Here is a 12082-nt window from a genome sequence, read left to right as displayed (position 1 = left end):
ACAGCATGATGCTGCCACCACCATGCTTCACCGTAGGGATGGTGCCAGGTTTCCTCCAGACGTGACGCTTGGCATTCAAGCCAAAGAGTTTAATCTTGGTTTCATCAGATCAGAGAATCTTGTTTCTTATGGTTCGGGTGTCCTTTAGGTGCCTTTTGGCAAACTCCAAGCAGGCTGTCATGTGCCTTTTACTGCACTCTACCATTTGACATGCCGCAGAAATGGTTGTCCTTCTGGGAGGTTCTCCCATCTCCACAGAGTAACTCTAGAGCTCTGTCAGAGTGACCATCGGGTTCTTGGTCACCTCCCTGACCAAGGCCCTTCTACCCCAATTGCGCAGTTTGGCCAGGCGGCCAGTTCTAGGAAGAGTCTTGGCTGTTCTTAAATAGAAGTTTGAAACCATGGAGGCCACTGTGTTCTTGGGGACCTTCAATGCTGCAGAATTGTTTGGGTACCCTTCCCCAGATCTGTGCCTCGACACAATCCTGTCTCGGAGCTCTACAGACAATTCCTTCGACCTCATGGCTTGGTGTTTGCTCTGACATAGACATGTGTGTGCCTTTCCAAAGCATGTCCAATCAATTGAATTTACCATAGGTGGACTGCAATCAAGTTGTAGAAACATCTCAAGTATGAGCAATGGAAACAGGATGCACCTGAGCTCAATTTTGAGTCTCATAGCAAAGGGTCTGAATACTTACGTAAATAAGCTGTTTTTTTGCTAAAATGTCTAAAAACCTGTTTTCGCTTTGCCATTATGGGGTATTTTGTGTAGATTGATGAGGATTGTTTTTATTTAATCCAATTTAGAATAAGGCTGTAACATAACAAAATGTGGAAAAAGGGAAGGGGTCTGAAAACTTTCCCGAATGCACTGTATATCCCAGACAAGATTAAAGAATGGGACAAAGTGATTATTAGTCAGTGCTTGCGTCCGTAGCAGTTTGTATGAATTTGAGTGGTTACATACAATACATGTCAGAATGGCTGCGACAGGGGGACTGTTGCTGTACTCCCAGGTAAGGCCCTTGCTTCTGGAATCACTGAAAACCCCAGTATTCAGTCAGGAAGCTTGAAGATGTGTGTTACCATCCAAGCCCATGTCATAGCATGCAGTGGAGATTACAATAAATGCATTATGTTCCTTTCATCACCAAAGCCATGTTCACTGCACATGTTGGTGAACAATTCAACCCTTTTGTTAGTGTCATTGATATATGGAAATTCACATACACATTCAGTTCATAAGCATTGACTGTAATACCTCTAGGGTCCTGTGGTGAAAGACTGGTATTGGGCAACAGCTTTCTTCCCGGGCCCGTATTCACAAAGCGTCTTCAGAGTAGGAAAAGTGATCTAGGACCAGCTCCCCCTGTCAATGTAATCACTAATTGCGATAAAGGCAAAAATTATCTTAAAATCAGTATTTCTAATCTGAGATGCTTTGGAATACGAGCCCTGGTCTGACTGCATGCTGATTTTCTAGTGATCTAACTCCCTCTTCATCTGAAATGAAACACCACCAAAAACATGAATTAGACTAGTTAGTCAGTAACTTAATTAACTAATGTAAATGTGCACAAGTTTATTCTGACAAATTATACCAAACAACACAGCCTATTTGCAGTGAAATCAAGAGGAGCATTTTTCTTGTGCATCAATAAACATGCAGGGGAACGGAAAACTGCAGTTTGACAAAAAGTGTTCAGAATGGTCAGTATTATAGCTAGCAAATATATACAGTGGGGGAAAAAAGTATTTGATCCCCTGCTGATTTTGTACATTTGGCCACTTACAAAGAAATGATCAGTCTATAATTTTAATGGTAGGTTTATTTGAACAGTGAGAGACAGAATAACAAAAACAAAAAATCCAGAAAAACGCATGTAAAAAATATTATAAAATTATTAGCATTTTAATGAGGGAAATAAGTATTTGACCCCTCTGCAAAACATGACTTAGTACTTTGTGATTGCCAACAAGGGTTTTGCCACCAATCACAGAGGTCAGACGTTTCTTGTAGTTGGCCACCAGGTTTGCACACATCTCAGGAGGGATTTTGTCCCACTCCTCTTTGCAGATCTTCTCCAAGTCATTAAGGTTTCGAGGCTGACGTTTGGCAACTCGAACCTTCAGCTCCCTCCACAGATTTTCTATGGGATTAAGGTCTGGAGACTGGCTAGGCCACTCCAGGACCTTAATGTGCTTCTTCTTGAGCCACTCCTTTGTTGCCTTGGCTGTGTGTTTTGGGTCATTGTCATGCTGGAATACCCATCCACGACCCATTTTCAATGTCCTGGCTGAGGGAAGGAGGTTCTCAACCCAAGATTTGACGGTACATGGCCCCATCCATCGTCCCTTTGATGCGGTGAAGTTGTCCTGTCCCCTTAGCAGAAAAACACCCAAAGCATAATGTTTCCACCTCCATGTTTGACGGTGGAGATGGTGTTCTTGGGGTCATAGGCAGCATCCCTCCTCCTCCAAACACAGCGAGTTGAGTTGATGCCAAAGAGCTCCATTTCGGTCTCATCTGACCACAACTCTTTCACCAGTTGTCCTCTGAGTCATTCAGATGTTCATTGGCAGACTTCAGACGGGCCTGTATATGTATTCTTGAGCAGGGGGACCTTGCGGGCGCTGCAGGATTTCAGTCCTTCACGGCATAGTGTGTTACCAATTGTTTTCTTGGTGACTATGGTCCCAGCTGCCTTGAGATCATTGACAAGATCCTCCCGTGTAGTTCTGGGCAGATTCCGCACCGTTCTCATGATCATTGCAACCCCACGAGGTGAGATCTTGCATGGAGCCCAAGGCAGAGGGATATTGACAGTTCTTTTGTGTTTTTTCCATTTGCGAATAATCGCACCAAATGTTGTCACCCACCAAGCTGCTTGGCGATGGTCTTGTAGCCCATTCCAGCCTTGTGTAGGTCTACAATCTTGTCCCTGACATCCTTGGAGAGCTCTTTGGTCTTGGCCATGGTGGAGAGTTTGGAATCTGATTGATTGATTGCTTCTGTGGACATGTGTCTATTTACAGGTAACAAGCTGCAGTTAGGAGCACTCCCTTTAAGAGTGTGCTACTAATCTCAGCTCGTTACCTGTATAAAAGACACCTGGGAGCCAGAAATCTTTCTGATTGAGAGGGGGTCAAATACTTATTTCCCTCATTAAAATGCAAATCAATGTATAACATTTTTGACATGCGTTTTTCTGGATATTTTTGTTGTTATTCTGTCTCTCACTGTTCAAATAAACCTACCATTACAATTATAGACTGATCCTTTCTTTATCACTGGGCGAACGTACAAAATCAGCAGGGGATCAAATACTATTTTCCCCCACTGCAGTTATTTTCTAGAAACCTAGCTACAGTCTACTTCGCTAGCTAAGGTGGTGAACTCAGACTGATGGTGGGAGTTAGGGTAACAGTCAACTTTCCTTCAGCAGTTTCCATCTAGCTTGCTAATGGCATTTTATCAACTTTAACAATCAGATCGATAGCTTAGCAAATATAGCATTTCATTTCCCCCTGGCATGTAAAACTGCCTGATCCAGCTTGCCAGCTGCTAATAAAGTAGCATGAATAAGTCAGAAGCCAGCAAGCAATGCCAAGTTCATGCCTTTTACCAACAAAAATCATGTACACGTAAGTATAAGAGACAATTATTTTAGGACTTCAGGCCTAGGAGTAATAGTTACTTGTTTGCAAAACTGGCGTCTTCACCATATATTGTCCCCAGTCAGCTCCAGAGCCTTCACCTGAACGAACGTCTTAGGTAAAATCACAGGCTGCGTCATGCACTTGAGGGGAGCATTGCTTACTAGCGCATGTGCTTCACACATCTTTTTCTTAGCAGCCCAAATTGTTGGGGGTTGTTTCGCCATTCACAGGGGGTGTATGTATATTATATTGTCAAATGTCATTTGCAAAATGGCATTTAAGCCCATGTGCCCATTAAGCCCACATCAATCTTTGGATTCAAATAAAAAAAACTAAAAAAAGTATTCTGCTGTTTAATGTTTCAACTAATTCATCTGGATGTTACATCCATAAATTATTTTATTCTAAGCTAATCAGATGTTTTATTAAGTTATTGACAATTGTGTAAGTTCACATTAATGGCCAATTTCAAAGCTATAAAAAAAAAATTAAAAAACTTATGTTGAGGCTTCCCACAGATAACATTGTTTAGTAACTTCTCAGATAAGTGATCATAATTTATCTCAAATTAAGAGATCAATGTGCTGCTATATGCACATGATAGCATATTTAATTAACATTCATTACTATTTCTTGCCCATTTAAAATATGTGTTTTTCATGCTAACAGTCGTACCTGCATGTCACAGTAGTTATGTTGCTACAACAACATACATTTAAAAATGCCATTTTTGTAAATTTGACATTTATCTCAGGTGAGCTTAAATGGTACATTAGCATGAAAAGCACTCCCTCTATACAGAATGCAAATGAAAATAAAGCAATATTGTTCAATACTAACTTTGCATAATATTGTAGTCTATAGTGTATATGTATTCCCCAAACCATTGGCTTCCAAATATTTTATGGGTAGATTTGTGATTGGTCAAGAGCATTTATTTATTTTTCACGCATATCCATATTTTGTATATATTATTTGAATAGTGAAATAATGTCAACTGCCCATCCCTAACAGGAGCCACGTATGATGAGCCGCGTTGGTTGGGAATTTTGGGGAGGTGTGCGGTCGGGGCTGTGCATCCCCGCTTTTATGCACAGATATTGATATAACAACTATGATGTCAAAGTAAACTTACAGTCACACGATGCTATGTTGTGTGGTCCTCACACTGCGACTTGGAAAAGCATGCACAGTGCATTAGGCCACAGATGTAATAAGTTATGATGAACTTCACAGGGTGGTGAAAGTGCACGGTGATGAGCTTGACGCTCCTTTCCAATAATTATCACCTCTGGTTGGAAAAAGACAATATTCGTATGATGGAAATTAGATGGAAACCTAGCTAATGATGACTTCACAAAATTCCAATGTGAGATCAGATGGTCTCATGCTTTATTCTTGTGGCTTTTTCATTGTAATCAAGATTATTTTCACACTGAATTCTGTGTTAGGCCTATATCTCAATGTTACCACTAAAAGAAAAACAGTATTCCACACATTTGTTGGTGCAATTGCCTTGTATCAGATAGTAAATTATGGTAGGCTTTACAGACTAAGATTAAAGAACAGCATGATAAACTGTATTGACTGAAATTGATTGAAACATAACTACTGTATGTCTGTTGTACGCACATCCTAATTCATCTTTTACAAAATGATCAAGACTGAACTGGATGCATCAATAGAATACTTGCTCAACAAAAAGGAACCTCAGAAATGACATCCTTTGTTTTTATTATGACTATTTGAATTTACCTTTACCCCTTCCAAGGAAGCCTTAACATGAATGTTCTGTCTTCTCCCTCAGGGTTGGTGATGTGGGGATGGGCTCCGCAAGCTGTCAGATAAATTGCAAAATGATTAACATCACCACTGCTTCCATTTATTGTGTGGACTGATTACATGGTTTTGATGTCCATTTATTGTCATCATAATTCTATTTGTGTAAATTGGTAAAATATTGAATGAAAGGTAAAGACTATCAATATGGTTAAATGAAGGGTAAGATTCAGATTATGGTTGAGACTCAGCAATGAGACATTGCCACAAGCAGCAGGATTAACCAATAATATTGCAGATGAGCGTGATGCAAGACAAAGTCAAAGTATCTGCACATGTACGCGTCACTGTGCTGCAACAGGATACAACAGCACAGAAATTTAGCCTCACACTTTATGCTCTTAGTTGTTGCGTTAGTCGGCCCGATATTGTTATTTAGTCTACCTTAGGGTTGGGCAATATCCAGATTTTCATACCAGTAGCCTAGTGGTTAGAGCGTTGGACTTGTAACCGAAAAGTTGCAAGATCAAATCACAGAGCTGACAAGGTACAAAATCTGTCGTTCTGCCCCTGAACAAGGCAGTTAACCCACTGTTCCTAGGCCGTCATTGAAAATAAGAATTTGTTCTTAACTGACTTGCCTAGTTAAATAAAGGTCATAAAAAAATATACTGTTTCTGTACCATACCGGGGTCTACGGTATTACCGAATGTGCACAGAAGGGGCAGTATTTCTAAAAAATAAAAGTTAAAAATTAGGCAACAGGGATCTTGATCCAGGAGGGGATTGGATGCATCTGCTGTAACCAATAAGCTTGATCTTGACATCTAGCCACTTAGCTAGCAAGTTAGCATACCAAATGCATAGCTGGAGCCCTGAGATGGACATAATGTATTTGACAAACCTTCAAATTTCTTATAGTATTACTTTACTTCTAGTTATAAGCAGTGGTGTACATGTTTTTTTGGGGGCGGTATTGAAAGTCATACTGTCGGTATTTCGGAATATACCGTATACCGGGGTATCGCCCAAGCCTACTCAACCTTTAAGTTTAACACATTATTGGATATAGGCACGCGTTGAAAGAGGACACTCTTTTTCCAATATAGCCTAACTGCCAACCAACTCCAAGGATTTAGGTTTGATTATAACTTTAAAGGCCACGTAACTTAATTCTGCTAGGGCAAAATATAGTTGTCAACAAGCATAAAGGGCAGTCTAAATAGCTGGCTTTCTAATGTCACAGACTTATTTGCACAGGATCCTTCGAAGGTTGGGTATTAGCACACAACCCATGTTTTTTGACCCAACAAAGAAAACTGCATAACTGACACTGGAGCATTGGCTGGTGACCATGTTTGAAAAAATAACCACCGGGATTTACAAATTCTGTGATGTCCCAGCACTACGCAACTAAAAAAATACATAACTGAGTGAGATGTTGTGCCACCATCCCAAAAGACACATTTCCATCCTCACTGCTAACGAATACTACATTTGCTGCATTAACCTAGCCTATGCAACTCATGCATGCATTTCACAAGCAACCAAACCATAAACTATTCTCTAATTCTACCACATTTTCTGTGGAAAAAAATATCAAATTAATAGCAGTATGTGGTAAATGTATTAATTTTACAATATGATAGCATAATGATATTAACACTAAAGTCCTTCAAAATGTGTAGGTCTGTGTGTTGTTATCGAAAGAGGGTCCCTATAGGAAGTAGCTAGGATAACGTTCATTGTGGAAATGTTTTTTTATTCCCTGCATCCTACAAACAACGACCAACAGAACATCATGGGCCAGAACATCGGATCCTTACCCACACCAAAGCAAAACGACACAATAAGTACAGTGTGTGCCCCCCAAACAATTTTATGTCTCAGTAAGCTAACGTTACTTCACAACAGGCAACAACTAACAATATTTGTGGAAGACAGACAAATCCCACCTCGTGTGTATACATTGTAAACAGATAAATTACTTGACAAAAATACAATTTTAAAATGTACTTTTCCGGTAGCTAGCAACCTATACAGACTCGACATTCTCTAACTTTGAAAAAACGCAGACGTATAGCCTACATCACCAGTGGAAAGCATGGGGCAATGTTTATCTTGACAATTTATATTGCTCTACGTACCTCATCAACTTCATCCGTGATACTGACAAATAAATACTTTATATTGGGACTCTATAGTGTAAGAACTTGTTCAATAACCGGTTATTTGAATACAAAATAGAGCTTACCCCCACCCACGCCAGAAATAACGCCTCATAATGGAAATGTATGGTTAGCGATGATTTATATAGACATTATCCACTGTGACGCAATGTAAACCCTTGCGATTGTTAAAATTACAGTTGAAAAAAGGTTTACCGTTGATGAATTTACCTTCCTTTTCTCTTCAGCCTTGCAGCTCAGCGACGGCGGCCATGACAGCTCCATCCGGGTACTACTACTACTACTACTACTACTACTTCTTCTTCTTCTTTGGTATCATGGCGTTTGCACAATTGTTTGTGCATGCCGCCGCTATGGAGCCAGGTACCTGCCTAAAGGTTGAATGTACGTATTGTTAGGATCGTAATAAGATCCATATGTAAATTGTTAGGGTCTTAAGAAAAGCCTTGCGTGAGAAATGAACTGAACGTGAAATTTCATCTGTGAACATACAAACACCATGTTACGATTACGGAATAACATTTTAGGCTTGAACAAATCTCGATTTGCAATTCTGACATACTATAATACCTTTCAGAGTTTGGGCAGTTTCATCTCAGCAACAACAAAAAAACATACACCAAGCGGCCTGTGAGGAGTGCTACCCAAATAAGAAAAACAGAATATAAAAAAACGGAAGTAGTTATCCTGCACGTTTTCAAGTTAAAAGTCTCCATTATTTATTAATTTTTTACTTTATTTAACTAGGCAAGTCAGTTAAGAACAAATTCTTATTTTCAAAGATGGCCTAGGAACAGTGGGTTAACTGCCTTGTTCAGGGGCACAAAGACAGATTTTTACCTTGTCAGCTCAGGGATTCAATCTTGCAACCTTTCGGTTACTAGTCCAACACTCTAACCACTAGGCTACCTGCCGCTCTATTACTCCTCAGTTGAGTTTACTTCACATTTAGGTAGCTAATGTAATGGATTTGTTTGCCAGCGCTAGTCTAAATAGCACTAGCTGTAATATGCCTACAACTGTGAGCATTCAGTCCGCTAGGTGTATCTCTACAACATGAGCATATCTCTGGGTGACATGCACCTTATCAAAATATTACTAATTCAATATTGCACCATCCCATTCTCTGGGCTCTGTCTGCAATCATAACCAATAGTATATACCATGAATAATGAAACATAAAATAATAATATATGTTTGGTGAATCTATGAATTATGTATGACCACTGGAGTCTTTGCCACTAAAATACTTTTTTATAGAATATTTTGACATTTATTTCATCACTCAAAATCTTGCCAAAGCATATGCTGTAGGAGGGGTACTATGAATTTAAAATAATTTGATTTGATTTATGTGAATCTGGGTCATGAACATATGACCAAGGGAGAGGTTTAACGTAGGCAAAGTCTGGCATAAGCTTATTCCCACACTCAGTATAGGCTATTCCCCACATCACAACACTGCTACCCAGTTGAAGAGCTTATGATCTCCATGCAGCACCACAGCACCATGCGCCTGCAGAAAAGCACCCATCAACCTCATAAAATGGCCTTCTGGAGGCATGTAGTCATAGAGTCATTATACCCTAATGCAGGCCTATCTGCCTACCAGCCAAATAAAGTGCAGAGCATGCATGATATTTTCTTTTAACATTTAATTCATCCTTCATTCAGTTCAGTCAGTCAGTATGTCACCCATTCAGTCATTTGTCTGAGTTGCAATAGGAACTAAATCAAAGAGAATAGAACAGTCTTATCCATTTGTTTATTGAAATCCATGTGTATTCAAAATTATCTAAATTCTCCAGAGTTTTTTAGCCTATCACTTTGATAATGCAATGTCTAATTTAGGACTATCCAAATAACAAATAGGTTTTCAACTTGTAGGCATTTCAATCTAGGCTATCATTTTGGGTACTGGTGTCTTGCGGAATAATATTAGAACTATATTTGTGTTTTATAACTGTTTTCATTATACGGCTTACCTTAAAAAGAGACCCTAGCTCACAGGCCTCTAAATATAGCCTCTAAATACTGGCAATAAGAATAGGCTATAGATAGTCTTGCCCATTTGGGACCCCTTGGCTATTTCGCTCAGAACAGGTTTTAGCAAAGACTTAATCAATATTTTGTACAGAGGCCCATTGTCTGAAACCATCACTCCTGTGTTCCAATGGCACGTTGTGTTAGCTAATCCAAGTTTATCATTTTAAAAGGCTAATTGATCATTGAAAAACCAATTTGCAATTATGTTAGCACAGCTGAAACTGAAGCAATAAAACTGGCCTTCTTTAGACTAGTTGAGTATCTGGAGCATCATCATTTGTGGATTCGATTACAGGCTGAAAATGGCCAGAAACAAATAACTTTCTTGAAACTCGTCAGTCTATTCTTGTTCTGAGAAATGAAGGCTATTCCATGCGAGAAATTGCCAAGAAACTGAAGATCTCGTACAACACTGTGTACTTCTCCCTTCACAGAACAGCACAAACTGGCACTAACCAGAATAGAAAGAGGAGTGGGAGGCCCCGGTGCACAACTGAGCAAAAGGACAAGTACCTTAGAGTGTCTAGTTTGAGAAACAGACGCCTCACAAGTCCTCAACTGGCAGCTTAATTAAATAGTACCCGCAAAATATCAGTCTCAATGTCAAAAGTGAAGAGGCGACTCTGGGATGCTGGCCTTCTAGGCTAGCAGTCATTTACAACATTAACAATGTCTACACTGTATTTCTGAACAATTTGATGAAATTTTAATGGTCAAAAAAATTTGCTTTTCTTTCAAAAACAAGGACTTTTCTAATTGGCCCCAAACTTTTGAATGGTAGTGTAGTCTCTGCGTGATGGGGTTGTGCAACGCAAATGGCTATCACAAGCCTACATACAGAGTGGAATTCACTAATGTAACAGTCAAAATGCCTAGTATAAGGCCTACAGTCTGTGCTCCCAAATACTGGAAAAAGTGTGATTCATTAGGTTACATGATCACCATAATAGTCCCACGCGGCTATAAAAAATGTATTATGCAATTATATGGCCATTAATTAGCACACAACAGCATGGCATTTAGATAGCGGAATAGGCCTAGCCTAAATCATATTTACTTTCTATTTTGCAGCTCAGGCGGTTATTCTAGACAAGGCTTTTCTGTGTCTTTATCATTCTCACACGTCATTTACTGAAGGTCCAAGTCTATACTTCGCCATCTACTGGTATAACGTCGTTATTGAATGCAGTTCTAAAAGAAGCACTAGACTTTTATTTTGGAAATGAAATCGGAGGTTGCCAAGCAACGTCTCGGATAGAGTTGCTTTAATTGACTAGCTAACTTCGACTATCTAAGTTCGGTTCATGTCCTTTGCAGATGCCACATTACTGGCAAAAGTTTGTACTCATTAAAAAAAAATCTGTAACCAGGTAAAGGGAGACGTAAAGTAAGAATCGAACGTGCAAATGTTCGACTATGAATGAACATTTACATGTTTACAGATCTATTTTTACGTTTCATGTTTCACACATGGCTTTTCTTACGATCCTAAAAATGTACGTATTGATTTTCGTACGATCCTAATGATTCATATGTTCAACCTTTTGGCAGGTATCTGGCTCCATCATTTTACATTTTGTGATACAAAAATTTAAAAAAGGGAGAGGGAAATGGAAAAAATTGCTCCGCCAACTAAGCTACACGTATATTCTACAATTTCATACAAATAAAAATCACCACCCCATTCCACTACTTTCACCCTAACTGATCCTACACGGGACTCTTTCGTTCAACACACTTTTTTTCCTTCTTTTATTTACCCTATTTAACTAGGCAAGTCAGTTAAGAACAAATTCTTATTTTCAATGACGGCCTAGGAAGAGTGGGTTAACTGCCTTGTAACTCTTCTGCAGTAAAACCTCGTACACCCAAGTATTTCCCTGCAGCTGCCACCACAACACATATTTTCTGTGATGGCAATGAATGCTAAGAAGCCAACCTTACTGAAACCAAATACTACTCACCCTTGACACATCATCCTCTACTCTCTTCACTGTCTCAGCATACAACACCTTCTGCTCTACTCTGGCCCTGGCAACCTCAACCTGTCTTTCTCGCACAGTTGACACAGTTTTTTCCACCGGTGCTACACATTCCTTTGTCCCATGCTCTCCTGCACACTTCACACATTTCGGAATTTCCCGCCTACACACTGCTGCAACGTGATCATAAGCTTGGCATCTGAAACACCTTAGTGCAGTGGTCACCAACTGGTCGATCACGATCGACTGGTCGATCTCCAATGCATTCCTAGTCGATCACGAAACATTTCTGTAAAAAAAAGCCTTGCGTTCTAATTTTTTGTATATGTTTCGTGCTGTTGGCGGTATATGCACTTGATTCAGCAGCCCTAGCGCCGGGAAGGGAAAGTGTTCACATTTTGAACCTATTCATGTGTCTGAAGG

At 39.7% G+C, this 12082-nt stretch overlaps 1 protein-coding gene across 2 annotated transcripts in view; it reads right to left on the bottom strand.

Annotated features, from left to right (window-relative positions):
• The window catches only part of si:ch211-214e3.5 (zinc finger protein 518A), a 29274-nt gene extending 21138 nt beyond the window's left edge, over positions 1-8136 (bottom strand). The window contains exons 1-2 of one of the 2 annotated variants that reach the window (XM_045702612.2): positions 7827-8136; positions 5419-5500 (exon numbers count right to left, since the gene is read on the bottom strand). The gene's annotated coding sequence lies outside the window, so the exon portion shown is untranslated. The remainder of the gene's footprint in view (positions 1-5418; positions 5501-7826) is intronic. The other variant, XM_045702611.2, reaches the window with a different exon arrangement.
• Positions 8137-12082: the final 3946 nt, after the last annotated feature.

Source organism: Salmo salar, chromosome 19, assembly GCF_965601325.2.
Source record: "Salmo salar chromosome 19, fSalSal1, whole genome shotgun sequence".
Classification (NCBI taxonomy): Eukaryota; Metazoa; Chordata; class Actinopteri; order Salmoniformes; family Salmonidae; genus Salmo; species Salmo salar.
This window is presented reverse-complemented; position numbering and strand designations above follow the sequence as displayed.